Source organism: Engraulis encrasicolus, chromosome 15 (genome assembly GCF_034702125.1).
Source record: "Engraulis encrasicolus isolate BLACKSEA-1 chromosome 15, IST_EnEncr_1.0, whole genome shotgun sequence".
NCBI classification, from domain to species: Eukaryota; Metazoa; Chordata; class Actinopteri; order Clupeiformes; family Engraulidae; genus Engraulis; species Engraulis encrasicolus.
Window position 1 is genome coordinate 44,541,553 of NC_085871.1, and position 5,000 is coordinate 44,546,552.

At 39.8% G+C, this 5,000-nt stretch overlaps 1 protein-coding gene and 1 long non-coding RNA gene across 2 annotated transcripts in view; both read right to left on the reverse strand.

Annotated features, from left to right (window-relative positions):
- The window catches only part of LOC134464762 (protein kinase C-binding protein NELL2a-like), a 192,509-nt gene that overhangs the window by 99,916 nt on the left and 87,593 nt on the right, over window positions 1-5,000 (reverse strand). The gene's annotated exons all lie outside the window — the stretch shown is intronic.
- On the reverse strand, window positions 1,369-4,814 carry LOC134464677 (uncharacterized). The gene is made up of 2 exons (XR_010038014.1): window positions 4,704-4,814; window positions 1,369-2,715 (listed from the first exon to the last, which is right to left on the reverse strand). It is a non-coding gene; the product is annotated as an uncharacterized LOC134464677 (long non-coding RNA).

A 5,000-nucleotide genomic window follows, 5' to 3' on the forward strand; every position in this document is an offset into this window, starting at 1 on the left:
AGTTTTTTAACTTGTAGTAGGCGAGCTGTTTATTATGTGGCTAGCTTACTGTTTACTGGCAAGCTAGCACTCGTTCTGGTTTGCTACCAGTAGCTCAATGTTAGCTGTCTATTTATCTTCTAGTTCCATAAATATGGTTTTGCAACTTTGTTTTTGTTTTGTTTGTGGTATTAGCCATTGCCACTAGTGAGCCAGTCATTTTAGTTACTCGTGTATCCAATTTCATTACCAGCCAGCAAAAGCATACAATGGTATTTTTCTCAACAAACTTGAACTTACATTCAGCATTGCTTGATATGAACGGTGCCCATTTAAACCACACTGATTCTGGCCAATGCCAGATACAAACGCTCCTTCCTTACATTGACATGAATGAAACATTTCGCCCTGGGTAGGCTACAATTTGCCTTGCATTCACGAGTCATACTTCCAGACATCCCAAGTTACAGAAACTCATTTCAGGGAGATGCTTATCGAGCCTCGACACCCCGACAAACAAAACGGCATTAGTGTTTAAACATTTGTATGGTCATGTCTTTTCTATCGTCCAGTCTGCATGGACATGAACACCTGCCTACTATTTTTCCTGGGACTTTCTACTCTGAAGTGGGCTGAGCTCGCGCAATCTATTTGAAGTATTCCAATCCACGCATTCTGCACGAGTTATATCTTTCTCTATCCAGCATTTAGTGTTGCCACACGTCCCTGTTTTAATGGTCTGTCCAGGTAAATGGAATAGCTGTCCCGGTGTTTCATAATGCATGTCTTCATGTTACCCCATTGAAATGAACACATATCATTAATGTTTTGCGTGTCAATGTGTCCCGGTTTTTTACCACTGAAATGTGGCAACCCTAGCTGCATTGTAAATTACAAAAAAGCCTGCTAACTTGCATGATCTAAAATCAGGGATTTTATCTGACTCTCGGGCATCAGGGAGCCACTATCAATATCAGGGAGGTGGACTTGTGATGTCTGTACTTCTAGGCCCAAACAACTCTTTAGTACAAACAGACAATACACAAAGTCAAATGTGCACACACAGCAGCCTAGCTAGCCTATATCCTGGTTCTAGCTTATGAAAAGTAGCCTATAGGCCTATGAAGTAAAAGTAAAATCTGCTATCCTTTACACAAGATAAGACAACAGGAAAGTTGACCAGTCTTTAAGTTTAGACCTAGGCCTACTTGCTTCTTATAGGTACAAAAGATGTTTAAACTCCATCTGTTTCACATACTGTAAGGTAACAGATATGAGGGTGATTTGGAGAGCTGGAGGGTTCCTTGGGGTTCATAATATACAACAAAAATATCCATCACATTTTGCTCAGGCATAATCTGTTCATTTTAAGAACCACGCAAGTCAGTGTAGCTAAAACAAAGTTTATTAAACGCTTAAAAGCACAGCATCAGTCTGTTTTTTAGTTCCAGGTGTTAGAAGCAGATGGCCTTGGGTTGTCTGAGTAGTTGGTGGTAGATATGCACAACCGGCACACTCTTGTCCCAGGAATACATGTAAGGTGTAGGTCATATCATATGAGACACAGGGTATCACCACCAATGCACAATAGCATACAAATAAAGCACAGCAATAATGAAAAGGTGTTAAGACAATAATGCAATAAACACAGAAACGTACATTTGCCCATCACTGTAGTCATGTACAAAAACTCATCAGCAAACTACAATGTAAATATATCACAAAACAAAAACAGGCCCAATGCTCATCATCCAATCTGTTGAGTGTGACAACATCATTTGATGTTTTGATGAATAAACATAATTTAGATGAATACTTTTTCTACTGCCTTCCCCATGAAAGGGTTACATCACCTCTAATAAAAAAGTACTAAAGCAATAAGACTGTTAAACATAATGTGATGCTGTAATTGTACAATGGCACTGCAACGCAATTGGGGGTCACACGTGGGAGAACCTTTGCTCAGATGACAGGTGTTGCCTGGCGGAGGGGAACACAAACAGTTTTGAACGCTACACTCGGTGTGTGCATGATAAACTTCTGTTGTTTTTCATTCCTGTTAATGACTATTGCATACAATGCTGACTTGGCGTACTGCTACTGTATGCACTTCAACATTGTGGTGAGCCACAATTAATAACGTTCAGAAAGAACACGTCCAGTTTGCTTATTCATGTATACAAGAGATTCCACCGGCTGAGCAAGCTCGTCAGATTGGTGTCAGTCAAGCAATGCCTACGGGGCTTCAAGTGTTAGGCTTAGTTTCTACTGTATAAGAGAGTGGTTCTTAACCTGGGGTGCGGGCACCCCCTGGGGGTGCGCCAGAGATTTCAGGGGGTGCACGGAATTTTGTTTGTGTTGAGGTTGTGACTAAAATTCAGCTAGCTAACATTCTAATTAGGCAAAATTAAGACCAAATTAAAACACATTTTGGTCCTCGTGTAAAGGTATTGAGGTATTGAGTCTCAAGCAAGAATCATTGTAGCCTAATGAATCACTTAAATCATTTTTAGTTTCATTTCAGCGTATACACATGTAGACGTTTGGGCTGGGGGTGCGCGGTATATCTTGGACACAGGTAAGGGGGTGCGTTAAGAAAAAAAGGTTAAGAACCGCTGGTATAAGATACTGGCTTAAGTTTGGCAAAAGACAAAAAACGCAGGTCTTGAAGAAAGGAAGGACGAAGGAAGCAGCACTGTTGCCTCCACATCAGCTCTACATCACCACTGGGAAGACCTTTAAGACAATAAAGCAAAACAAAAAAAACAGGAGTCAGAACACATTTTCACTTTTTTTTAAATTGAAGCCATCATGACCCAAAAGTTCCAGACTACCCAAAAGTGCTGGCAAGCGTTAATATTCACCTAGTATTCATAAACCTGTATTTTCTGGATGAAAACATTGTTAATATATGCTTGTGATATTTCATAACGAGCCCATTCTGAATTAGGGATAGTTTAACATTTTCTGGTCAAAATGTTGAATTGCACTAGATATGCATATATAAAGGGAAGTGTATGGGTGGGGAGGTAAGGGTCAGAATTGTGTCCCCATTACATTGTGTGTGTGGAGTGGGGGGTCGTTTCAAATGTCAACACTCCTGCATACATACTCTGCAGTCTGAACTCTAACACTTTGCTGCACTATGTGTACTGGCCTCACTGAATATTTATAATAAACTGAACTCTAGTTCCAAACAAGAGAATAGAAACTATAAGCCATGCATTCACTTTTTCATGATGAAAGTGTCCAGTAGATGGCGTTAATGCAGAGTAAAAAACCAAGGAAACTACACTGAGACAAAATTAATGAACTGTTCCTTATGATTTTTCTTATACTGTATTAAGATATAAATGAAGAAATGAGAAGTACCCAAATCGGACAAATATAGTATATGGTGCATACATTAACGAAATAAAAACTTTTTTTCTTCTTTCTACCAAACTTCTTTCTCCTTTCTCTTTCTCCCAAACAAAACGTTTTAATGGAACATTAGTTGTAGACTATACCACACTTAAAAATATAAAAGAGGTCAGTCTGCAGCCCTGCCTGTCTGGATATGCCTGTAAGACAATCCATACAACCTCCATAAATACTATACATATAACAACTCATTAGACATCCATATTTGGCAATATGGACAACATGGAATCAACTCTCCAAATCAGGAATTAACATAGCATTTTTTTTCTTTAAGTGTGGCACACTTTGAGACTAAATATCAGTGTGGGGTAGCAATCTATGATACTGTGCACAACGTACATCACATTACATTACACACTTAGCTGACTCTTATTCAAAGAGACGTACACTAGATATTTATACAGGGCATTGGTTACAGCCAGAGCCATAAAGAGGGAGAGTCGGGCAATCTCCACTGTGTCCTAGGGCCGACTTCCGCATTAGTAAAATTAGCCATTTTAGCGTCTCAGAACTGCTTAGCGATGCGAATGTTAGTGCCTAGAAGTGGGCGTAGCACACATCAAATGCAATGCGATGCAATGCAGGGAATATGACAAGACTCGCTATTCGTAGTAATAACTTCAGATAAACATCACAGATGGTAAAACTGTTGTGATTATCATCATTACAGAGACAGTTGATAGTTTACATATTTGTGGTGATTACCCCGCAGTATAGTTCATTAGTCCTTATTTTTGGCTTTTTATGTGATGGTTCTATGTTGAGTCTATGGAAAGACAGCCGCTTTAGGCACGACCTCAATCTCGTTGAAAGGCGGGGCTGCAATATAACTCCTGGTCCTCCATTCGCTTAACTCTCCCTCTGTATGGCTCTGGTTACAGCCACTGAAGCAATGAGGGGTTAGGTGGCTTGCTCAAGTAGCCATGGAGGAAGGACTAGGGAGAGGTAAGGGAGGGATTTGAGCCTGTAATCCCTTGTTGTAAAATCAATCTCCCTTTTACCTTTCTGTTCTACAAGTACTAGGAAAGATCTGGCCAGCTCTGATATTTGGTTTTTAATCTTCTTTCAAAATGGCGAATTTTTATGTTCTGCTGGTATTTGTATTAGAGTAGCATTAGAGTACAGATGTCACCTGAATCACTACCAGCTCAATCTGTTAAACAAAAAGTTATTGTACAGCATGGTTGTGGAACACCTGGTTGTGAAGCACTGTTGTCAGTAACGGGACATTTAATTATCCTGATCTTAGTTACTATTAAAAGGTGTGTAATACTTACATTAATCAGGTATGTAATACTTACATTAACCAGTACAATGAGCCCCTCATATTTCTCTGCAAAGTGGACCATCAGCGGGAGAATGACACACTGCCATGGATGACACGTCCTCTTGTCTTCTTTTCCGTTTTAGCATGTTTAGTTCTGTGGGAAGAAAACCATAGCCATCACCAATCACTGCATCACCTGTGATCATAGGCTGGTCTGTGTAGAGAGATAGAGACAGTGGTTGGGTGATTGAAAATACAGCATGTCTGAGATTTATTCCACTTACAATACTCACTGTACAACTAATGCAACAATTCATGAAAGAAAGGTTTA